Source organism: Sciurus carolinensis, unplaced genomic scaffold (genome assembly GCF_902686445.1).
Source record: "Sciurus carolinensis unplaced genomic scaffold, mSciCar1.2, whole genome shotgun sequence".
NCBI classification, from domain to species: Eukaryota; Metazoa; Chordata; class Mammalia; order Rodentia; family Sciuridae; genus Sciurus; species Sciurus carolinensis.
The window spans coordinates 974,914-1,001,372 of NW_025920136.1; the positions used below are offsets into that span (position 1 = coordinate 974,914).

The 26,459-nt window shown below is 49.8% G+C and overlaps 1 pseudogene; it reads right to left on the reverse strand.

Annotated features, from left to right (window-relative positions):
- The window catches only part of LOC124974175 (phosphatidylinositol 3,4,5-trisphosphate-dependent Rac exchanger 1 protein-like), an 88,396-nt pseudogene extending 73,661 nt beyond the window's left edge, over nt 1-14,735 (reverse strand).
- Nucleotides 14,736-26,459: the final 11,724 nt, after the last annotated feature.

Below are 26,459 nucleotides of genomic sequence, written 5' to 3' on the forward strand. Positions count from 1 at the left end.
CATGCAGTCTCTGCCTAGGCGGGCAAGGTGACAAGGGCAGCCTGGCTTCTTCGGTGCTGAGTCACACCCTGCTCTCCACCATCCTTCATCAGCACTACTCAATGTCCTGGGCTCCAGGTACTTGTCTCCCAGACGGGACATCCACACAACCACTCATGGGGTTCCTGAGGGATCCGGGGAGTTGGCACGGGAAAAGGTTCAGCAGCGAGTGGCTCTCGGCAAGGGCTCAGGAAACACCAGCGGACTTGCTATGCTTGGCTGGTCCACCCACTGCCAGGTTAGGACTTGGACTGTCCCCCTAAGGCCTGAACCCAGCTGGGTGCTTTCTCAGAGGGGGAGGAAACACAAAGAGGTGGCCACACCGTCAGCCCTTTCTATTTTGAGACAGGGTCTCACCAAGCTGCCGAGCTGGCCTTACCTTTGTGATCCTCCCGTCTCAGCCTCCTGAGGGTCTGAGATCAAAGGCATGCGCAGTGCCCAGCCAACCTTTACTCCTATGAGTCGATGGCTCTGAGTGTTTCGTCACAGCAGGTGCGAAGCTGACTAACACCCACTCGCACTATCGCAGCAGCCTCCACCTGCACTAGCGCCATTGGGGCTGGAGGGCCACCTGGGGCACTATGGGATGCCAGCAGCATTCTGGTCTGCCCCAGATCTAATGGCAATCCTCCCCAGTCCTGCCAGATGTCATGTGGAGGAGGCAAGTCACCACCAGTCAAGAACCGCTGCATTAAAGGTAAATGACACCTTCAAAACGTCATCGACTTTTCAGGAGCCTTCTGTCACAATTTGTACTTTCTTAGTGAACAGATTCTAGAAGCATAACTCTGACCTCAAAAATGACAATGTTGAAACTTTAGAAGGGGCCTGTGTGTACAATGCTGGCCCAGCACTGCGGACCTGCTCAGTTTCCTCTCCAAGGCAGAGAGCCCCTGAGACCACAGGAGAAGGCAGTGCAGGGGGAAGAGGCCTGGAGCTGGTGGCCCGGGCCTGCAGCATGCCTCTGTGGGACAAAGATTCACGTTCCTATCTCCTCTCAACAAGCCCAGTCTGGCAGGAGCAGGCCAAATTCCTGCCTGGGAATATGGAGCCTGAAGGGCATCAGCTTCTTCATGGAGGGACATGCACTCTCTGCTGAGCCATCCTCTCTGCTCCCTGCATCTCTCTGGGCTCACTCTGCCCAGGTGTGATCAGTGTCACAATCTCTGCTTCAGGAAGGACACAAATGCCATGGCTCACTAGGAAGCTGAGCCAGACCAGTGAGCCGGGCCACTCAGAACTCTTATGATGCTGACAGCCTGTCCCCAGGGCCGCTGCTGGTCAGTGGGGTTCTGACTCACCTCTCCCCAAGGTATAGACACAGGGCAGGGCAGCTCCCCGGATCTGGAAGCACAGGGCCTCAGGGCAGTCAGGGACTTTGATGGTCCTGCAGCAGGTACCAGGGACAGGTAAGGCATAAGGAAAGCAGCACGCTTCCCACAACCCAGGGCCACCTGGGGGCCCTGCCTCTGAGGCTTCTGGGAAACTCGGCCCAGGCTTGCCACTCCCACAGGAGGAGAAATGCAGTTAACCAGAGTCCACACCGCAAGTCCTGAGGCCAAGAGCCCCAAAATTCTACAGGCCGCCCGCACCACTCCCCATCCTAGGAGCCCCCAGTGGCCAGACCAGCACCCCACCAGCAGGTGCTGACTCACTATGGAAGAGGCAGAGTAAGAAGTGGTCCAGCTTAGCTCGGTGCTGTCCCCAGAGAAACAACCAGTGGGGCCACCAGTGAGGGGCTGGAGAGCCGGGTCACAGCCACACTGAGACCCGCTCCCCACCAAGGCAGAGAGGGCTGTACCTGCCAGGGTGGGCAGTGGGCGTCCTCTGTCCAGGATGCCCCCTGCCCAGGCTGTGTCCCAGTCCTGGCTTCGTCCCTCCCATTCCCACCTGCCCAATGAAGCCATCCCGTAAGCCTGTGCCCCAGCCCCAGGTGCTTTGGAACTTTGAAGAGAAGGTTGTGCCTGGTGCCCTCTGCCACTGGCACAGCCAACCACACAGGGAATTGACCTCCTGAACCAGCTCCCCTTCGACTGAAATAACCACATTCAAAACGCCCATGCTCCCACAGGGGAACACTGGCCTAGAGTAAAAGGGAAACTTGGACACCAGGTTCGCAATTAGAAAATAGAGGACTCGCCCTGAACCCCGACCTGCACCAACTGCAGCTGCTGGACCCCAGAACCTCCAATTGCTCTCCAGAGGGCTCAGGGCCCCACAGCTGGCCCCACTGCCCAGCTGGTTTCCTCATCCTGTCACTTGGTTGCACCTCTCAGCTTCCTTGCTGGTCCTTAAACATGCCAGGGACTGCCCCACTGCAGGCCTAGGCACCTCTGCCTGGAACTTCCTCCCCCAGAATACCAGAAAGGAGCTCCAGTTCCTGTCTGCCTCTCTGTGTCCATCCTATCTGCACAGCCCAGTCCATTCCCAGCTCTGTCTGTCCACAGGTCACTAGCTGCCCCAGCTTGGGATGTATCTCATGCCCCAACCTGTGTACTTTTGTCCCCAGCCCTGTCCCCCAACTTGACTGGAGATCCATAAAGGGTAGGAACTGTGTCCACACCAACAGGGCCACATGCCCAGGGCCTGAAGGCCCCTTGGCATAGCCAGAGCTCACGTCCCATGGTGGCTGCAGGGACGGGCCACCCACAGGGCCACCGGCTCCTGCCCCACCAGCACCCCAGCACAGCACCTCCTCACAATGCCAGCAGGGGCAGGGGACACTCACTCTTTGGCCTTGGGGTGGCAGGAGCAGAAGCACTGGTTTAGGAGGGACTCCACCACAGAGAAGGGCCGCAGCAACACCAGGTCCTTGTTGATGGAGTAGATCTTCCTGCACTCCTGCAGGCCAGCCATCTTTGGGACAACAGGGCAGATGGGTATGTTGTTATTAACCATGCTTTCTACAGTGAAGGACCCTCCCTGTGTTCATTATGACAGGGGCAGCCCTGCAGGCCGTGGCAGCTCCTCTGTGGGAAGCACTGAAAGCACAGGTTCTGAACAGCAGCTGCAGTGGATGGCCTGCCCAGCAGGGCCACGCTTGGCATCCAATGGGGTGGCCACCTGGTGACTGCCCCTCTCACGGGAGCTCCTGGCATGGCAGGTGCAGCACCACCTCCCACCCAGGAGAAGCTGTGTGCCTGGGGCTGAGTCCTGCCTCCCACCCAGTGCTCCTCCAGCCCTGCCCAGGGCACAGCACGGAACTCCTCCTGCTCCTGCCACCCGCTATTTGGGTTTTTTATCAACGAAGCTCTTTGGAAATCTGGCTCAGAATGTGAGCATTCCCGGAGCCTCTGCGCAGAGTCAGCAGAGGGCGCCGGTGTGCCACACAGGAGTGCACTGAATGGGGGGCGCACCCCTGCTCCCCAGTACCTGCAGGGGTCCTGGGTCCAGTTTCCTCAGGTGGTCGAAAGAGAAGCAGGACCAATGTCCCCAGACTTGCCAAGCTGCCCCCTCCCACCTGCACACAGCACCTGCCAGCAGCCAGGAGGCCTCACCTCAGCCAGCAAGCCCCTCTGGACTGATTTCACCATCATGGTCTTGTTCTCCTCGATGTCAAAACCATAGTCTTCCTCCTGGGGCAGGATCTGAGGGCCCAGAGCAGACCTGGTGAGGCAACCCACCCTGACCCCTGTGGCACTGTGCTCCTGCCATCTCATGTCCCGGGGTCACCAGGGAGGGGTGCAGATCAGATCAGGCCAACTGAGCACAGTAGGTGCTCAGTAGACACCTGAAGTGAGGACATCACCCCATTCCCATCAGAGCCTGGTATATTTGTCCAATCTGTCTGTCACCCCTTCCTCCTGCAAGCCTAGGGGACAATCACCTTCCTTCCATGTTACTTCTCCCCATCCACTGGCATACCACAGGTGCTCAATAAATGACTTAATGAATAAAACAGACCCAGAACAGGACCATGGATGTGGGAAAGCAGCTCAGGGAGCAGCAGCCCCTCTCCTGCTGGAAAAAGGTCCTGGGGCTCTTTGGGGACAGAGCCTCTGCCCCTCATACATGCCAGGTGCTGCACAGGACAGAAGACGGCTACTGCACAAGGTGGATTCAATGACCCTGCCCACTGTAGCTCTGTGGCTGATGGTCAGAGAGGGCCAAACCGAGTCACGGGGGCATGTGTAGCCCAAATTAAAGCAAAGCAGCTACAGGCCAGGGCAAGGCCCCAGTACATACTCACTTGGCCCACACCAGACCCTGGTGCTGGGCGAGGGCTTCATGGGCATGTCCTGCCTTTCTGGAGACGGCCACCAGCCGGTCCCTGCATGGCTCAGTGGGCCTTCATCCTGCCCACCACCTACAGGGCTGGGGCTCCAAGAGCCCAGGTGCTGGGGCTGGGCTGACACCCACCTGTCGCTCCACTGCTGGAGGCATCCAGGGCAGCTGGACACTGATCCTCCTCCTCACACTCACTCCCCGGGGCACCTAACCACCAGCAGCGCAGAACCAAAGGCCCTCGCCTTCCAGGAAGCCCACTCTGATCGCCCTGCCAGACACACCTTGTCCCACCTGGTCCCAGAGCTCTAGCAGTCCCACCAGCGCCCTCCTCTGGCCTCTGTGACAAGGCACATCCTCATCCCCTGCCTTCCAGGGGCACCTAGAATAAAATTAGGCCCCGGGCCCAGGCCCTGCTGATTCAGCTCCCCGGCTCCTGTAGCCTCACCTCCCACCCCACGGTCCCTCGACACCTCCTGCAGCAGTGACAGCCTCCTCCCTATCTCTCCACAGTTCAAGGCTTATTCACCCTCAGGACTCCCAGCTGGGCTCCAGCCACTGTCCCCCGGTCTAGTGCCTGTCACTCGACCTTATTGGAATAGCACCCCCAGAGGCCATGCTGCCCTGGATGAACCAGCCCCCCTACCTCCCTGCCTTGCAGTTCCCATGTCTTCAACTCCTGAAACCCACTCTTTACCTCCTCTGTCCTTTGATCTGCCATCTGGTTCCTCTCTAGACAGGTATCTCCCTAAGGGCAGGGATTCCTTGTGTCCCCCTCCCTGCTGGCCCAGAGTAGGGGCTCAGTGAACACGAGGGAGGAAGCAATGGATGGGTCTGACTGTCTGACTAAGCTGAGGTTGGTGGAAGGCACTTGCCTCTGGACTCCTCCATGATAACAGATTAATGTACAGACCACACTTACGTGTAGTTGCACAGATCACACGCGTCATCTCTCTCCTCTAGCAACCCTGTGAGGTACATTTTATCCTCTCTTTAATTGATCATTTATTGAAATGCAGAGAGGTTAAGAGGCTCAAACCCTAACATTTGAAAGTTGTAAAGATAAATCAGACACTCTGGATTCATGGATAAAAATGAATAACATGGCAAAGCTGTGAGATGAAGCAGAACATCCTGTGTCACCAGCCTGGGTTCAAATCCCAGCCCATGTGCTGTGCAACCCTGTACAGACTCCTCCCCTCTCTGTGCTTTCTCCTCACCCTTAAAGTGGGACAGCAGCAGTGACCCACCTCACAGTGTTCTGAGACTGAAAGAATGTCAGCGCTGTGCAGCAGAGAGACAGGGCTGGACAAACCCTCTCTGTGGCCTCCGATTCCTTCCACCCAAGGGGACCAGGGCTCCCAGAGGACTCAGGAGCTGCCACGACAGGTGAGGAGGGAGCTGCACAGGATGGAGTGTTTCTTAGGTCTCCTCCTTGGCCTCCTGGTCCCCAGGGCCAACCATCCTGGGATCCTGGCCCCCATTCACAGGGGCAGTGGAAGCTACCCCCTAATCCTTCCTGAGGAAATGGAAATGCCCCTGAAGCTCTCATCAGACAGGCTACCCACTCTGGCTGGGCAAGGGCTTAGCAAGAGGCAGAAAGGTTCTCTGACCAGAGGGCAGGAAGCAGCCCCGCCAGGAGAGGAGGCTCCTTTCAACCAGGATTAGGGATCAGATGATAAAGATCAGCCAGGACCCTCCCCCTGCCTTCCGGCCCTGAGCAGGCCCAGGACTCCTGGGACTACAGGGAGAGCTACTGAACCTGGAGGGCAATGGCAGCCCAGCCCAAGGCCCTGCCACCCCTCAAGGCCACCTGCTGTGTGTCCCCTACTGTCTGACCCCAGGCACAACCCTGGGCTCCTCCCACTCCAGGCTCAGGCCCCAAGGGACAAGGACGCTGGCCCTTCTCCCACTGTCCCACCTCCTCTTCACCTGGCTGCTGGGCTCCCTCCACCTCCTCCGTCCTCCTTTGCATGCAGTCAGCCAGGGTTCATTTTGTCTGTAGCTGCTCTAATGACCTCCCACCCACGGGGTTCCAATCTCTCCTTCCCAGGTCCAGACTTCATACCCAGCCACCAGCCAGCACCATCCTAAGAGCCCCGGCCACCTTCCACCTGCTGCTCTTCTAAGAGCTCCTCCCCACCCCAGGGCGCCAGCACAGCAAGCTCTGGCTTCAACCCAGCCCTCTGTGCACCTGCTGGCTCTGATGTGACAGACGGCACAGTGGCTGAAATCTCGCCCAGGACCCCAGCCCCCTTGAACTCCAAGGGTGGCTCCACAAGGACGGGGGTCCTTTGGTGGCTCTGCCCAGGAGGGGCAGGATTGGGAGGGACTGGGAGGGGCTTTGGAGGTCTGGGCATCAGTCACCGGTGGCACTCACTTGCCCAGGAAGCACTTCAGCACAGTGCTCAGCTTGCAGCACTGGTCCTTGATCAGGTTCACCTTCTTGCTCATCATCAGGTGGTGAAGCTTCTCCCCGTTCTCCATGATCATGACGTAGGCATCTCGCTCCATGCCCAGCTTCAGGCCTGCATGGGGACACCATCGGCACTGGAGAAGGCACCAGACCCACCGGGCTGAAGGGAGCTGCCCATGGCTCCTGAAAACCACCCCACTTGCCCCACCACAGCCACCCCAGTGCAGCTATGAGCACTTCCCATCTGTTATCCATGGCTCCAGACACCTGCCATGGACTCCTCAAAAGTACTGCTCTACATGGGAAGGTGGAGGCCCAGAGAGGTTGAGCCCTGCAGGAACGGGATCCAGCCTTCACCCCGAGCCCAGCTCCAGAGCCGTGCCCACCCAAGGGCACAGCTCTACCTGCACAGGTTAGCAGAGAGCCTGCCACCCTCTTCACTCCAGCCTGGCTAGAAGATGGCTCCTCCTCCAAACAGATGCATGGGACCCTGGCCTTCATCTCGGCCCACATTTTTTATGTGAACCCATTCAATCTAGACAACATGGCCAACGCCTTTACACTGCAATGACATGCCAAGCGGCCCTTGAGAGAACCTGCAGTAACACAATGTGGTCATCCCCTTGTCATAGCTGAGGCCCAGAGAAGTCAGGTTCTCAGTCCACATGGCCCAACTCAAAATGGTGAACCAGGAATTTGATCCAGGAAGTGAACTTAGATCTGGGCTCCTGACCACAGCACGCACCACCCTATGTGCCCAGTCCAAGGTCAGGGTTCAAACAACACCCAAATTTAACAACAAGGGCCCCTTGGACCACACCTGACCTGGGTTCACATACACCCAAGGCTGACCACAGCTCTGGATTCTAACCCCAAAGATACCAATCGGTCCCAACCAGCCAGGCCAGGAGGCTGAACCCCACTCCAGTCCTGACCACACACACATCCTGACCAGTTTCCGGGCTCACAACCTTGCCTACCAAGGGGCCAAGTTCAGTGGTTAATTGGGTCTTCTGTACTTTTCCATGCAACAGTTAACATCTGGAAGTACCTCCCAAAGACACAAGTGTCTGCTCCTCCAGAAGAGGCACCCTCAGTGGTGGCCAACCTGGACACAACACTCCTGAGAGGTGATGGTGATGGACATCTGGCTGGGGGGCGGGGAGCCTGGACTTGGCCCATGTGGAAGGGAGACCTGAGGGTTTTCCTTGCCCATCAGCTGAATCTGGTGCACAGGGATGCAGGGTCAGGAATGGGCCTGAAGTCAGACTGCACTCTGGGCCAGTGGAGGACCCATTGACTGCTCCCTGGGGGCTGAGGGAAGAGCAGTCGGGGCAGAAGACAGTTGGGTGATGAGTTCTGCATGGGACAGGAGTAAGCTATCTAACACACAGCCATGCTGCATTGACAGGAGGAGACCAAGGCCCTCCTTCCTGCTCGGCAAACCTGGCAGTGGGCAGTTTTCAGGACCCGGTGTCAGATTCCCAAGGTCCTCAAGTGCAAGCCCTGCCCAGGAACGTCTACGCCCTCCTCAGATGAGGGCACTAGGTCCTGGGAAGCTGAGGCCACTCGCCAGACACACAGGGCCCCTTCCCCAACCCTCAGTGCCCCCAGTTCAAAACCCAGCCCACCCACCTGTCAGAGTCAGCCCCAGGCTTCCTTCTGCAACCTTCCAGGGGTGTCTGTGCCCACAGGGTTCTGGACCAGGGTCCAGGGAAAGCAGGCATTCAGGGGCACGGCAAGCCCTCCTGCTGGCCCCGGCATCAAGGCACCCAGAGAGCACTTCTGGAAAATCCTGGCCTGCAGCGCCTTGCACAGCCCTGCACAGCCCAGGTGCCCAGAGGAGCGGGGCCACCAGGAGGGCCTGGCACTCACTGTCACACTGCTCCCACTTGCAGATGATGGTGTCCAGCCACTTGTGCTTCTCCTCCACCATCTTGGCCATGCACACAAACAACTTGTTCTTGGTCGTATTGTGGATCTTCCAGTCATTGGTCACAATGTAGCCATTGCTGTGGTAATCGGCTGGCAGGGATGGGAGTGGAGAGGGATAATGTGGACCCCAATACTCCCTCCCACCGGTGGCCCAGGTGGGGACCCGTCCTTCCATGCTAGCGTGGAGGGGCAGGGTCAGCAGCAGGGGCATGGCCCTTAGCTGAACATCCAACCCTTGGAATGTTCCCTTTCCTGGTTGCTCTCTAGGGGGCAAGGAAGACCTACACAGACCCCTCCCAGCTCCTAAATGATGTGGGGCTTCAAGACAGCTTGTGAGGGCACGAAGACAGTCACCTGTATGGAGCCCAGGAGGGTCTCCCAGCCTCTCCCTGGGCCGCTCAGGCATGAGGGTTACCAAGCCAATGGCAGGGCCCCCAAGGTGAACTGGCACACTCCTGCAGTGGACACCAGCCAAGGAATGCAGCACATGCCGAGAGTCAGGGCCGGGGTGGGCAGTGGCAGGACCCCCTGGACATCCATGAGTAGGAGCCACGCCCAACCACGTGCATCTAGAGCCACTTAAATATACATAACCACCCACATGAGTTTCAAAGTCACAGAAATTTTAATTAAAGTGTTCAGTAAAGAATAAATGGTGGATAACAGCAAGGAAGTGACCATCACAAAATTAAGACAGCGGTTCCTCCTGGGGAGGTGGGCAACATGCAGGGGAGGATGGGAGGTGCTGCCCTCTCTTGGGGACCATATGCCCTGGGTGCTCCCTTCAGTACCCACGCTCCAGACACCTTTCTGGAGGTAGGTCATGTGCTGCAGGAAAGGCAAATACTTAAGAGCCACAGGGAGCATGGCAGGGGCAGGACTGGCCTACCTGTGCCATTTCCCACAATCAATCTCCACCTCCATGACCTCAGTGTTGATTTGGCCCCAGAAGATGTACAGGGAGCCATCGATGGATTTGGTCCTCTTGGTGGTCTTCTTGCTCCCAGTGACCCTGAAAGACACTGGTAAGTCAGCATCCCCTGAGGGAGAAAGCAACAGAGGGACACCAGGGACAGGGGCAGCATCAGGCTAGGCCAGTGTGGATGGTGGGCTGGTGCACAGTCGGTCAGCCATCCACTTCTCTCCCAGTCACGGTGCTCTCATCTGAAAGGCAGGCTCAGATCCTGGCTTGCCTCCCAGAGCCACCAGCCAGCCACTAGGAGGTGTCAAGGGAGGCCAAAGAGAAGTAACAGAAACCCATTCCTGACTAGCAAGGGGGAAGCGGCCCACAGAGTTCCTAACAAGCACTTTCTGAAATAAGACCAGATAGAGAAGCTTAGAGTGGGCCATGGTCCACCCACCCACCCACCACCTACCCCACCCGCCCATCTTACCCACCCACCCAGCTTACCCACCCTTCCATCCACCAATCTGTCCACATGCCAGTCCATTTAAATCTACCTACCTACCAGTCCATCCATCTATCCCACCTACCCATCCACCCATCCACCCACCCATCTAACCCACCCACCATATACCCACCAATCCCTCCACCCACAAACCCAGTTTACCCACTCTTCCATATACCAGTCAATCTGTCCACAGGCCAGTCCATTTAAATCTACGCACAAGTCCACCCATCTACCCATCCACCCATCGATTCACCCACCCACCACTCATTTATTCACTCAGATGAATTCAGCTCACCAGTTTGATCAATGCTACGATCTGCTGGTGTCCTTCCAAATTCATTCGCTGAGCCCCAAGCCCTGAACCCTGATGCTATGGTATTAAGAAGGGGTCTTTGGGTGGTGTTTAGGATGGGGGCAGCACCCTCATGAACAGATCAGTGACAATGTAAATGAGGCCTCATCCCTTTGTAGGATAGCCGTCTTGTCCCTTCTGCCCTGTGAGGCACAAGTAGGCACTGCTTGGGTAGCAGACAGGAAGTCCTTGCCAGGCACAAACCTGGGGTTCCACAGGAGTCTCCTCCAGCCCTGGACTCCCTTCGCTGTCTCTCTGGGTATGTTCCCCATCCACTGACACTCACACACAAGCCCATCCTTGAGTCCTGATCAAACAAGGCTGGAGACAAGCAAACTCACACTGCCGTGAGGAGGGGTGAGTTAGGGCAGCGCTGGCCAGGGGGACCAGAGCCTGGCTAGGGCTCTTTCCTACTCAGACTCAGACACAAGAGCTCCTGCTGGGTCCCAAGCCAGCTGCTCTCAGGAAAATACACGGGCTCCCCTCCGTCCTCAGCGCACCAGCTGCAGGCCTGGGACCTGCCAGTCCAAGAGCTCAGAGCTCACCCTGGGACAACTTTTGGGGGTGCACACACAGCCATGGGAACACCCTTCCTCTCCCCCAGAGCACCTACTTCAGGTCCCTCTATGGGGTTGGGCAAGGCCTGAGGAGGGAAGGGGCAGGGCAGGAGCTGGATAAAGAGGAGCCTTCCTTGCATACTTGGTGTGTGAATGGTGTGTGCACCCACGAGAAGACAGTCACTAACACTCCCGCCACCCACAGCACAGGCCGGGCGCCATCTGGGCACACCTGCACCCCAGGCACATCCTGCTCACCAAACCTGAGAAAGGAGGACCAGTTGGAAAAACACATGAGCAGTAGCCATGCGTGGCTGAGGTTGGCGACTGGCCAGTAACAGCCTCCATGCTCTGGACAACGATGTGCTAAGGCCCAGCTGGAGTGAGTGCTACTCAGTTCTTCTGGGCCTCAGTTCCCCCTACACAACTTCAGGGTGAACTTGGGTTTTTTTGTTTTTGTTTTTGTTTGTTTGTTTTGGTACCAGGGATTGAACTCTGGGTGCTTGACCACTGAGCCACATCCCCAGTCATATTTTGTATTTTCTTTAGAGACAGGGTCTCACTGAGTTGCTCAGTGACTACCTGTAGCTAAGGCTGGCTTTAAACTCTTGATCCTACTGCTTCAGCTTCATGAACCCCTGGGATTACAGGCATGGGCCACCGTGCTGAGCTACAGGGTGGACTTTAAAAGTGCTCCTGTTCATTTATGACACCCAAGGAGCTCTGCTTCTGGATGAGATCAGAGCACTGTGTCAGAGACCTCCCCGACCCACATCCCAGACAGGGCGTTCCCTGCAACCCCAAGCAGGGACCAAAGTCAGCAGGCACTGGCTGCTTCAGTGGCCACTCCAGTGGGGCTGGGACTCCACTCACCATGACCCAGTCCCTAGGCCTCCAGACTCAGCTCTGGCTCTCATTCCAGAGGCAGGCACATGGCCTGCTGCCAGGCTCTCAGCAGACAGGTGTGCACTGTCCCTCCAACCAGTCCTGCTCCCCTCAGGACCAAGGCAGGGCCTGGCCTGAAAGGAGCTCCAGGCAGCCCAGGGAGCGCCTGGGCTCACACGGAAGACACTGCAACCAGCAGCCACACTCATAGTAAGAGGAGGATGGGCCACACCAGGGAGGCCAGAGGCTGAGTTCAGTCACAAGATGGGACGAGGTCCCAGAGACCCAAAGGGACAGTCCTAAACCCCAATGTTCTGGGAAAAGTATCTGCTTCCGACAGACCAGCGGGGGTGGCAGGAAGGGCTGGAGAAGGACAGCCTTGCTTGGAGAAGGGAAGACTTGTTGACCTGAAGAAAGCAGGAGGTGTCAGGGAGGGAGGAGGGAGCTGGCAGGGCAGAGGGGGGACGGGAGTACTAGAGACGGTAAGAGAAAGACCCTAAGGAGCAAGAGAAAGGCCCTAAGAAGCGGGCAGGAAGAACAGAGCAAATGAGGCAGGCAGACCTGGGGCAGTCCCTGGGAGACCATGGAGTGAAGAGACCGAGCGAGGCCTCCTGGCCCCAGAGCACCAAGGAAAGGGCGAGCGCCTGGGGTCATGGCTCAGCGCCTCCTCCATAAGGACTGCACTCACAGGGCCACTGAATAAGACCCCATAGAGGCTGCAGGGGTCGATGGTGACAGTGACAGTCCAAGCCCTGTGCACTTACCATGCACCAGGCTGGGCATGGTCATCTTCACAGTGACCCATGGGGCACATCTGATCATGCACCCTGCTTTACAGATGAGTAAGAAGACAGCAAGAGGCAAAGCCAGGGGCTAGAAACTCCCTGGATGAGGAAGGACCCAGCTCTAAACCAGCTGATGCCCCCTCCACAGAAGAGAAAACTGAGGCTCAGGAAGGCCCCCAGGGACAGTGGGAAGCACGCCCACAGCCAGGTCTCTCACCACAGCCTTAGGTGCCAGAAGAAACAGACAGTAAGTGACCAAGCCAGCAACACAGGACAAGCCAGAGGCAGGGATGAAGGGGATTAGGGTCTGCACTAGCCTGTACCCCAGCCTCTGTGAGCCAAGGAAGAAAGTCCCTGGAAAGTCACTTCCACCTCAAAGACAAAGTAGAGGGAAGAGAATCTTGAAAGCCTGCACTGGTCACTGAGACAACCACCTATGCTGAGCAGGAAACAGAAAGACAGGACATCTGCAGGGCCACCTGGGACCCCAGCGGCTCAGGAGGCTGAGGCAGGAGGACTGCAAATCTGAGTCTAGCTTTGGCCACTTAGTGAGATTCTGTCTCAACATAAAAAATAAAAAGGGTGGGCATGCAGCTCAGCAGTATAGTGCCCTGGGTTCAATCCATGGCACCAAAAAGAAGAGCACAGAAAGGCAGAAATCTCCATCCACCAACCCCACAGTGACTCAGCAGCCCATTTGCGCCCCTGTCCCTCCCACCCATCCTCTCTCTATTCATGGTCCATGTCCCACCCACCAACCTACCCTACCTTTCCAGAGTCCAGCTGCCTCACACACCACCAGCAACCACCCACCGGTCCGTCAGCACACTGTCACACAGCCATCTGTCCTCTGACCTCCAGACCTCCATCCATAGCTGCCAACTACCCACCCACTCACCTAGCAGCCACATGCCAGGTTGCCAGCCCCCAAGTCTAGAGGCACCTCTGCAGGCCCCCTCCACCTCTCCCGTCGCCTCCCTGCAGCCACCTCCCAGACTTCCAGTCACCCAGCCACACCCACACACCATTCACACCACCACTCACAAACACCACGGCCATGTCCCCTCACACCTGGGCTCTAGGAAGACCAGGGAGCTTCAGGGACAGGGCAAAGGTGATAAAGACCCTATTCTTTCCCTCCTGAAGCTCAGCAGGAAATAGCTTCCCTCCCCTGGGACCCTCGACCTTTGAGCTTAGAATCACAGAATGCTGGTTTCACCTCCAGCTTCATGACCATCTAGAGACATGTTGCCTGAAAGGCCATTCATTCGAGCCATGTGGAGCTACTGAGCACTCCCCACGCGGCTACACACACTAGCGGTGCCGAGGGAGACCTGCGCCCAGGTTTCCAAACTGACTATTGTTACACACACACACACACACACACACACACACACATACACAGAGTTTCAACTAAATATAACAATTGTAGCTGCATTAGGTTAAATAAAATACACTATTTAAATTCATTTTGCCTGTTTCTACGTTTCTTACATCTGGCTCCTGGAGAATTTCTAATAGCATATGTGGCTCTCACTACATATGGATTTGGAACAAACACCTCAAGTCATGGAAGAAAAGGGAGGCCCAGAGAGGGAAGCAACAAGCCCAAGACACCCCCGGGGGGAAGCAGTGGGTCAGCCCTGCCCTGCCTCCTGGCCCACAGAGGCAACCGAGGCACCAGCCTCCCCAGCAAGTCACCTGGATTTCCACTTGCAATAGAACAGGAGGTTGTTGAACAGGAAGAAGGCCCTCTCCTGGATGTTGACTGCAGAGATTTTCAACAAAGTCCCTTGCAGGAGGAGCTGGGTGCAGATGTCTTTGAGGTTGGAGCCCTGGGAGAGGAGGGAGGGGGCCGAGGATGAGTGGGCCAATCTGGAGGAGCAGCCAGCAGAACCCTCCCCTTCCCATGTCCCTCAGCACCCCAAAAGAGCCTGATGCACCCCACAGGCAACTCTCAGCAGACAACCAGCACCCTCGGGTGGCTGGCTTCCAGCTGTGGTAAGCACAAGCCAGAGGGGGCTGGGAGACCGAGCAGGGAGACCAGGCCAGAAGCTGAGGCCTCACCAGCTCCCGGTGGATGTGGGAGGCTAGCTGCAGGGTACCACTTTCACACCTTCCTTCTGCCATCTTGAGGATGGGGTTTTAGCTGCACTTGGGTATTGGCTGCAGCCTCCCTCCCCCAGGCCCGGCACCTGACAGAGGTAAGACCATCATGTCCGCTGGCCCCACTGCCTGAAGATGCCTGCCTCTCTCACTGCCTCCTTTACAAGGTGGGCAGGCAGACCTTGTGGTAAAGGAGCACTGTGGCAGGTGGGGACTGGAAGACACATCCAACTGGAGGACAGCAGCGCCCCTGAAATCTAGACCCAGCAGATTCCTCAAGGGGAAGAACAAAGGGCATCCTGCTGTCCCTGCCTGGAAATGAACTTGGAAAAGGGGCCAGGGTTATTCACAAGATCTCCCTCCACAAACAATCAACAAGGAACCAAGGAGGATCTCATATCCCAGGGAGACCTGCTGACAGGGCCAGAAATCCAGTTAGGGGACTGGATTTACCAACACTGGCCATGGGATCCCACCGTGGCTGGGGCTGCTCCGTCTCCCTTTGCCCCTGGCCCAGTCAATGGGGGCAAACCCGTTCACCAGTGCAGTCAGAAGCCCACTGGGTCTTAGGAACAACTGGCTCATGGCTCAGGCTGTGTGATCCAGATGGGGACCTGCAGGCTCCTGGCCCAGGGGCCACACAGGACTGGATGCACACACATGCAGCCAGATGTGTTTTCCTGAGTTTTGGTTTTATTTTTGATTTTTATCTATTTGCATTTCTGGGGATTGAACCCAGGAGCACTTTACCCCTGATTTATATCCCAGCCCTTTTAATGTTTTATTTCAAGACAAGGTCTCACTAAGTTGCCCAGGTTGGCCTTGAACTTGCCATCCTCCTGCCTCAGCCTCCAGGTCACAGGGATCACAGGCATGCCTCACTGCACCCAGCTTGCAAGCTGATTTCTGACGGCCACTGGCAAGGCAGGGAGCCTGCCATGTCCCACTCAGAGCTGCCGTAGAGGGTGCTGGGACCCCTGTCCTCACAAACAGTGGCTCTCTGGGTGTCAAGGCTCTGTTAACCAGCTCCGGGCAGACAGCAGCCTCCTCCTTTTCCAGCCCTGCCTCATTCACACCTGCTGAGTCCTTCCCAGGCTCCAGAGGACCTGGTATCTGACCCAATGACAGAGCCCCAGGGTCATGCAGCCCTGGATCTGACCCTCTAGCCATGGCAATCCAGGGGGCCTGGGAGAGAAGAACACTCAGCTCAGGAAACCGTTCCTCGGTGTGGCCCAGCACATCAGCAAAGTGCATCCAAAATGCTGAGACACTCCTGGGGCAGGGGAGCCCCTCCATGCCAGCCCTGCAGTCTCCCTGGAGAGCTGCAGGCCACAGGTGGTCCTAAGGGTCAGATGGACAGGCGGAGGCCAAGCACCAAGATGTCCAACAGCCAGGGCAGCATTCATCAGGAGGCATCCACCCAGAAACAAGACCCCAGTCATGCTGCAGTGGTCATGCTTAAAGGTGATCGAGCCAACATTAAAGGCCAATGTGGAGGCCAAGGAGGCTCAGTGTAGAGGAAAGCGAACATGAGCAGTTGTCCTCATGCCCTTCCCGGACCATGTCCCATGAGAACAGGTCAGCCGACTGCCCCCTGCCCAGGGCCAGCAAGGCAGGTGCCCGCTTCCCTCTTACTGAGAACACACATGTCCCTTTCATGACCATGACCCTACTGTAAAGGTCCCTCCAGGGCTTGCATCTGGAGGCCCCTCTGCAGAGGTGGACTAAGGTGGGGGTGGGTAGCAGCTCCAGGCAAAGCTGCAGGAGGCTGCTCATCTACGAAGAGGGAGCCCAGTGCACCAGCCACCTATGAGGGAGGCTCGCCATTGTCCAGGCCTTTCCTGTGCAGGGGGCCTGCTGCCCCTCCGAGGTGGCCTAATGTGCTTTGCTCCCACATCCGTTAGCTGGATGGATCTGTGGACTGAAGCATCTGGTCTTAACTAAGCCAGTCTCTCAACAATACATGGCAGCAGCCTAGGCAGGGAGGGGGACAAAGCAACAGGGATGGAGACCTGACCAACAGCGGCCACCAGCCCACACACTGAAGGAAGGTGACCAAGAGAGGAACCCACGCTCCTGCCGGCCAGATTCCAAGAGAGCCCACCTGCACTTAATCAGAGCAGCAAGAGGCAGACTAAGTCTGATTTGCATAGGACAGCCTAAATCATCATATAATAAAGTACTAGCAAGAAAGCTATTTTAGTATTTCTACAACCATATCCTAATAGATATCTTTAGAATATACCTTTAAAAAGAAACTTACACAAATTTAAAATGTGGATTTTAAAATAATATGCATTTTAAAATCCTACAAATCATTTGCCTATGGCAATAGACTGTGGCTGAGATTCATTCCTCTGAATTCAGACAGACAGGTATTTTCTGAGAATATGTTTTTCTTCAGAACCTCATTTGTTCAAAAACTGTTTTTGAGTGCTTTTTGGTCACCATCTCTTCCTTGGGTTTATTTGGTTCAGCTCTGTCCAGAGACTAACTCTGTTTCTTCTGTCAAATGCCCTCTGGCACTGCCCTACCTGCTCTCCTGAAGGCCTCGCACAATGCAGATGAGCAGCTGACTGCTCCAGAGACACCTGTTCTTACAGCGGAAAAAGGGCACACAGGCTTTTATTGCCTGGGTCTCAGGGTTCCAGTTTAATCTGGTGAATCTTCCACTGACAGCAAAGGTAAAAGTTGTTAACAAACAAGCCTAGGCACTTTATTTCAGCTGGTTTCAGTCATCTAGGTGGGAAATAATTTCTCTTAATTGAAGCACTCTGTGTCAATAGGAGTTCCTGGCCTCAGTGGGAGGAAGAGGCTTGAGCCCTTACAACCTCCTCTTGTGGATCCCTGGCAAGTGCAAAAGGAGTCACTCACTGGCAACAGGCCAGGCATGCATGCTCTGTGCATGCATTAGTCAGGTCACCATGAGCATCATATAAATGTTCTTCTCACCTGCGGAAAGGAGAGGCTGCAGGAAATGTGATTGATTTCATGAGCTTCAGAAATGCAAAGTCTTCACAAAGATCACAATATTTGGTTTTGGATCAGAGCACTACAAGTTCTGAAACCTCCCTGCTGATTTAAAGTATCTGGGATTTCCTGTGGGTCCTGAGAATGCTCCAGCAACTGAAACTATCTTAGGGTACATGACAGTAACACGTGCAATAATAAAATATCCTGGGTCAGCTTTGCAAGTGTTTTATCAGTCACCATTTAATCAAACATGTCTTATAATCTTTGATTTGCAAGCAGTAAAAGATTCCACTGTTGAGATTTATTTTAATAGCAATCCTCTTTTCTTGTTCTGCCAAGTCCCCTTGATAAAAATGGCTTTGAAATCTGTAAATTCTCCCCCTCCCCCAGTCTCTATAACTCACTTCTCCCCAAATGGTGGTAGACCACTTTCAAGAGGAGCCACCAACCAAGGGAGGCACAATTTCCTTCTCTGGACTCATTATTAATGTTCCTCTTTCTGAGTCAAGGAAGGAATGGCTTCAGGGTTGGGGAAGCTGAGGGGTAGCAGATGTGGTGAGGAACATGAAAGGCAGTTTATTCCCACTGTTCTGTCTCTGGTCTCCCCCTGGGCCCTTGGATTGGCCTACCTTGACATGCAGACTCGTGGTCTGTTGGGGAGGATGGCTGTGTCTTCCCTCCAGTGGGTGAAAAGGCTCAGGACAGCAGCAGCTGTCTCTGTCTGGGAGTCATCACTACACTGACCACTGACCATGGCTGTAAGAGCTGGCAGGGCACCTGCTCTGTGTGTTGGCGCCTGCTCTAGGCAGTCGATTCAAAAATGTGACTGGATTTGAAAAATGCTTTGCTGTTGAAGAGAGATTTGATTAGCAATTGCATGTGCATGGTATTACTCATTAAATAGATTTGTTTTTTAAAGTTGTGACTTCTTGCATTAAATTATGTGAAGAACAAATTAACCCACGGACCATTATCCATTGGTGTGTTAAATGAAGGTTAATCAGATGGATTTTCATGGAGGTTCACAGATTAAATGATATGGTTGCTAGGAGAGAATGTGTATTCTCTTAGTACTTTTCCTATTGACACTTATGATAAAAATTCCACAACTAATTTTATGGGGCAGGAGCACTGGCAACATTTGCAGCAAAAAATGTAGCTCAAAACCCTACAAGCAAACCCATTGGGAACTGCAGAGAGTTTAAGCCTGTATATATAAAAATTATGCATGTATAGGGCCCATAATTCCAGTACTGAAAAATGTATCTTTTCAATGCTTGTTTTCACAAAGCAATTTATACTTAGATACCTAACTGCATTTTTACTTTTTGACACAAAATGTTTGTCCTATACTTGAACAAGTAGAAAGTGTTCTTCATCCAAACAGAAGAAACTCAATAGACGGTGAAGTCTTAAAAGGGCTGGCATTTTGCATATTCAGGGAGAGGGAGCTAAGCCAAGGAGAGGGAGGAGATGTTCTCAGGATGAACAGGAAGGTGATTTAGTCATCAAGACTGAATTCTATTTTATGTTTCTGTTGTGAGTAGCCAGGCATTACTGAGAGACAGAATGGCACAGATTTCTCATCACTGTGGGGTTTTTCTAACTATCACTCAAGGCTATGGGAGAAAAACCCAAGATTTAATGGGAGCTGATATAAAAGTGTCTTACCTATTTATTTTTCATTAAGTATTTCTTTTTTTTTAATTTATTTATTTTGATTCATTGTTTCTTAATTTAAATATTCAATTATTTTTCATAATAAAAATTTAAAATATCACCAGATGTTATTTCTGGTTATAAGAATGTGAAAATGTCTTTGAATGCTTTGTCATTTTTAAAATCAATATCCATATTATGTGAGTATATAAAACGTTCTTAATTCACATAGTTCTGACTATGTGAATTAAATGAGTTTGTATATACATCATATGCATAAATAAGAAAATTATATATCTATAAAACTGTATAGAAAGATATGAAACGCGGTGGACAACATTTTCTTCCCTGAATCTAACAAGTTGTCACCGGTTATTTAATTTGACTTGGACATATTTCTTTTGGCAAGAATAGGTAAAATACTTTGGAGTAAAATATACTTCTCACTTATAGGTACAGTGCTTCAAGTCTGTTTATCTACTGCTAGTTTAAACCTAATCATGGTACTGGGGTCATACAAAGGGCTTTGAACATGCTAGGCAAGTACTCTGCCTCTGAACTAACTTCCAGACCCACTGTTGGTTTCAGGCAACCTGTTCTCTAAAAGTATGAACCAATCTGACATGGTGAAGCAGATACTCAGCACTTAGTCTTGGTGTGAGAACTAAGGGATTTCATGGGTATGTATCACTGTAAAAAATTCATGGTCTCTGAAGGACTCCAGGGTAATTATTTAGTTTCTTCCTTAATGGAAGTTAAGCTATTCTAATGCAGAAAACATTTTCTGTGTTTGTTCCCAACATTTATTTTCTGACGTTTTTATTAGAATATTTAGGAACTCTAAACAACCTGAAAAAATAGGTAAGTAGTAACACCAAGTTCTACATGTTATGTCTTCCAGAAGGACATGGCAGAACTAAGGAGTATTAAAATTCATTTAAATTGTTTTATATTAATTCTTATATTTATGTCAGATAGCAACACATACTTTTTTCCTCTAAATAAATCTTTATTCCTGAATTGAATCTCTTCTTATATTTTTCACCCACCCCACCCCCATCTTCTCCTGAATGCTTTTGCTGACCTAAGTAATATTTTGAATGACATTTCAATATTTTATCTGTTAGATTTCCATCATTTCAACATTAATAAAAATAATGTATTCAAATAACATTGCATTTTGCAATATACTACACCTAATCCTAGATAAATGTGAATTAAATGTTGATTTAGAATGACTATATTTGGATGCAATAATGGCTGAGTAACTGTGGAATAATTCATTCATTAACTATGCACCACACAGTGTAACTACAGCATAAAATCTGTAACACTGATCAATTTATTTTATTTTGCTGCACAATATATATATTTTCCTGTCATGTTTAAGTAGTATAGTATATATTTGAGCAGCCCCCTCAACACACAAACACACACACACACATACATATACACACACACACACACACACACACACAGGATGCATTTGGGGGAAGTGTGTTAGAATTTAAATTTGAAACTTACATTCAGGAAATGGTGGAGTTTTTCTTCCTTGGTCTGTTTGTTCGAAGGGACATTTACTGAAGACATGAGGATCAAAACAAGCATAATAAAATGGCACTTTTCCAATCTTCTTCTGTTTTTTCAATACTGTGACTCTGGGAGAAGTGATGTATAGTGATCGGAACTTGATCAACTTGCTTCACCAAGCTTGTCCTGGAGAGAGGAGGGGAAGTAATTCAAAATCCAATGAAATCATCGTGAGTGTGAGTGTCAGAATTTCCGAAACACAGGGTCACTGCCTGAAGGTACCCACAGAGACAGTGCACATTAACAAGAAGGGTCACAGTCCAAGGCGGCAGAGTATTCTGAACATGGAGTGAGACATGGAAGGATGTTTGAACTCTGCCTGGTTATGATTTCTACTGCATATTCCATGTCCCAGTGTTCCATTTGCAAAGTTAAGAATATGCAATCTTCATTTACCCCATGAAGATGTCATGAGCAGTATGTCGTCAGCACTTTAAGTTCTACACAGGAAAGTGACATGTCACTGTGTACCTGAAGTGTGGGTTAAGATGCTGAGAAATTATGCATATTTTGCTTATAAAATTGTTAATTTTTAGCAGTGAAATGCCATGATTATGCCCCATGTCTCCTGGGACAGTGCAGACAGCAGACAACTTGGTTCTCAAATTGTGAGTTCCACATTGTGAGGCTTTTCTTACCTTTGGTCTGAATGATTTTCTGATTTATGCAATACTTTAAAATAGTATCTCAAAATTTCATCAATTAAACTAATGTCATTTCAATATTAATCAAAATTACTCTAATACCTATCCAATTTTTCAATATAATTATTCTATTCCAAGCTAAATGTGAATTAATTATTTCTATAAAATTACTGGATCTGGATTAGATAAAGGCATCATATTTGTGAGGCACAATTCTAGTCAAAGAAAATATAAATGAAAGAACACAGGGAAGCTATGTGTTCAAGATTTGATACTACAACATGGACAACATAGCAATATTAAATGCCCAAATGTATCAATTTTATCACTTTTTCATGCTATAATTTGGATCTCTTTTCAGCTGTAAAGTCCAAAAGGCAGTTATTTTATCAGTTATAGATGTTATGAAATGGGTATCTGGTCAGTACTGAAGGCCACATTGCATCTGTGATATTAGTTTAAATGCCATTAGGAGGATAATTTACTAATTTGGAAAGTCCCAGGGAGGTGTAGTATCAATTTCAGTTTTCAAATACAGATGTCCAAGCAGCATTAATGCCACAGAGCAGTTAGTATATGAGAACTGAAGCCCTATGTGAATATTAGATTATTACTAAAGGCCTGCAGGGAATGATCAGTAGTAACAAATGCCACTATATGGTTAACATATTAACATTAAAGGCCACACTATATATGATGTTATATGATCTGCACAAATAGAAGTGACATTAATAACTAATGACCACAGGGAATTCCACATGGATTTTCTTTTTTCATGCAAAAGGTCAAAAGGTTGCCCCATTATCAGTATTTAAAGCTATAATATGGATACCATGCCAGTATTGAGGGTGACATGGCAGTTTCCTTATTACTTTTCAATGCTACAAAGTGGATTTTAAATGAGTACTGAAGTCCACAGGTCATCTATTTTATAATTTTTCACATGCTACAATATGGAAAACATCTTAATATACAAGGCCACCAGGCAGCAATTTTATCAAATTTTGATGCTATAATATGAACAACATGCTCCCAATAAGGCCACAGGCATGTAAAATGGATTATCATTAAAAGCAAAAGTTTTCTAATGGATTGCTGAAACATGGTGTAAATGTTTTAATCTGTGGGAGGCTGCATATGAGGCCCTCTGTGCTTCTCCCCTGAACTCTGTCCATGTTTTTACCTATTTATCCTACTGTGGTTCTAGGTTTCCTAATATTTTTTAAAGAGCTGTGCATATAGAGGTAGGAAGTTAATAATTTATATCTTATTTCCCTTTTAATTTTTTGTCTTTTAATTTGACTCATGATGTATTTTTTACCCTAAGGAAGTTTCAAATATTTTCCAAATCTATTATATTGCTTTTAATGGTTAGAAAAAAATGTTTACCTCTTTGATCAAATACATTTTCTTCTAGCTTTTTAATTGTTTACCTTTGAAAAATACTCAGTAATCCATTTGCACATATGATACAAGGTCAGTATCCTCCACTTCCCAACAGCTGACTGTGTTACTGAGGACTGTTAGAAGAATCTCTTGATTTGATATGCTTCTCAACAACCTTAAAATTTTTATGCAGTCTGAGTTTATTCTCTTGTTTTGTTTATGATGTACTCATTTTATTAACCCTGGTGTCAACAATTTCTTTATTTTTCATTAAATCTTTTAGCTACCTACTCTCATTTTTATTTTTCCAGGTAATATTCAGAACACATTATTCAAATCTCAGACAACATGACATTGTAGTTTAATTTGCTTTAAACTACAAATTAAGGTAGGAAAGAAAATACCCTAAAATGTTTTCACAATATTAAGCCTTCCCCTTAAGGAACATATACTGCCTGTTTATTTGAATTTTCATTCTCTCTCAGTAAAGCTTTACTGTCTTTATATACTACTCAGTACAGTTTAGATTATTTTCAAGAAATTTATTTTATTCTGTTGCTAGTAGGACTGGGACTTTCCCCTCCCTTATACTTTTTAATGAGATATTGCCAGATTAAGGGAATCTAACAATTCAAAAAACAGATTCTCCATGGGCTTCTAGGTAAACAGTTTCCTGTGAACAGACACAGTGCTCATCCAAGATACGGGCACAGGTGATGGAGAAGGTTAGTGTGCTTTTGGTGGGACTGTGAATTAATACAGGCTATCTGGAAATCATTTGACAAAACATATCAAGAGCTTTTTGCCTACCAATTTCATTTCAAGAACATACCTCAGGAATGTTATCTAAATCAATCATATCATCTGCAAGTCATGATAATCTTGGCTGACTTCCAGCATCTGAAATTCTGAGCACACTACTCAGGGCTTCTGGAACAACTTTAAGTAATGGCATTCCCAGAATTCTTATTTTCTTTCAAATTTTCTAAGAGGAAATTGTACTGTGGCTTTTTACTACTTTGGCAGAATAGTCACCTTAGAATTTAATGAAAAGCAAGTTCTTCCATCCCAAATGCAGAATGTGTTTAAAAATAATCACAAGGTTTACAGACCATACAAAGTTAACTATGTATGTTATAAACCTAACTTCTAACATTTCATCATTAAAAGTGTTTAGGGATTTTTTCCCCCATTTTAATCATTTTAAGGAAATATGTATCAGTTCCTATTTAAGGATTTCTGGATTCCCCCTGCCTCTAGAATGTTAAAGCTTTGTCTCAAATGCCTTTTAAATATCCATTAAATAATCTATCTGGTTCACTGTTTTAAATTTCACAGATCATTCTTTTTAAAACTTTAGCTCTGAAAACAATTTCAAATTTATAGAGAAGTCTGAAAAATATCAAAGAAAAAAATAAAGCAACTGTATAACCATCACCCGGACTAATCCATCGTGACACTGTGCTCCCTTTATCATCGGCACCTCCCTCCCCACCATGCACTGACACAGGATTGCTTCACCTACAAGCAGATGGAGAGACAGCAGGCATCCTCATATGTACATATTGTTTTTCTGAAATATTGTGTCATGGTCCTTTACCCTTAAGTACTTACATATGTACTTCCCAAGCAAGACAGCTTCATATAATTGTTAGCAATGCCAGTGAATTAGACACTGATATGATACTTTCACCTGCCCTTCTTATTTCAGTTTTGTCTGCTGTTCTCAATACTGTCATTTATAATAATCTCCCCCTGTCCAGTACAGGATCATGTCTACTAACAGGTATTATATACAGCAGTCATGTCTTTTAAGTACATTTAATCTGGAACATTTCTACAATTTTCTTGTTTTTTTTTTCCCCCACAAATATTTTGGGAGAATAAGACTTTATTCTCCTTACTCTTTTAAATATAGAGTGCTCGTCACTGTGGGTTTCCCTAATGTTCCTGCAGAAGGGCCCAGGTTTGCATTGTCAGCTGGCCTTGCCTAATGCTATGGCCTTGTCAGGGAATCACATCTAGAGGTATCTGGTATCTCTTGTCTTCACTGCTAATGGCAATTTTCATCCCCCAGCAAAGATGGGGGATCAATTATGTAATTACAAATACAAATTACTCAATTTTTCCACTGTGCAATCACTGCCTTCTAGTGTATTTCAGACTAATAGGAAGTTTGTTGGGAGACACTTGGAAGACCATGCAAATATCCTAATTCTCATAAAAATTTCCCTTTATATTTAGCCTTCACTGAGGATTCTTGCTTGACTCACACTAGGATGCTTGCCAACTGCTGTTTCTCCAACTCTAGCTCTCACTCTACACGAACCAGCCTTCTAATTCACTAACTCATCTATTTATTATTGGCAAGGACACATGTCAGTATTGTTTTTGAGTGGTTTAAAATTCACTAGTGTATCTCATTACATTTGCCCTAGGTATCTGTAGGTTCTGAATTCACAGATAGAAATTAAAAAAAAAAAAAACTGCCTATACTGAACATGTACAGACTTTCCTTTCTTGTCATGATTTCTTGAGTAGTCCAGCATACTATCTACTTTCATAGCATTAAGCTGCATTTGATTTAAAGTATACAGGAGGACTGTGCAAGTTATAAACAAACACTACACCAAGAGAACTGAGCGCCCATAGGTTTTAGTACCCTTGAGGATCCTGAACAAGATATGACAAGGGATGATTGTGTTTTGTGCTCGCACCAAGAGTTGTGTGGTAGAAGCCTCTTCAAGTTGGCTCCTGTGTTTGCCCCACAAGCGTTCTTTAGTTTCTGCTATAATCAGATGCTTCAGGCTGGGAGTTGGCCATTTCTTCAAGAAGCCCCACTTCTTTGTGAAACAGCACTGGAGGTTACAGTCGGGGGTCAGAGATGCACTGTTGCTACTTTATGTCTGTTTCTTGGCCCTTCCAACCACATACATCAGAAACCATATGTGTGTAGACACATATCCACAGATTTCCATATGAATGAGAACATAAACACATGTGTACATTTCTAAGTATGTATTATTAAGGTTATGATACATACTGATGCCACCACCTAGTTCATGGGTCATCTCTCGCCTCCTCCTTATATGTGTGTCCCTCATTCCACAGTGAAAACCAGGCCCCCCCCAATAGCTGCACACTCAGTTATTCACTTAATCTTACCTGGTCCACCCACACCCCACACAGACTCTGCACCCATCTACCAATGCATTCAGAAGCTGGTAGAGCCGCCTTGAATTATCCCCAAAGCACAAGCCGCCATCTAGGTAGGGAAGCTCCCATCCTGAGACACCTGCTGGAGACTGCAAGCTCACTGTCAGGTGAGGTATTGGAAACTTGCAGGGTCACTATAAGCCTATAGCAGGGAAACTGCAATACCTAAGATCTGAACTACTAGAGGGAAGGGACATGAACAACATGAAGAAACAAAGGAGAAAGTGCCTCAAACAAACCAAGATGCTATATGAATTGAATCCAATGATAGCATGGTAGA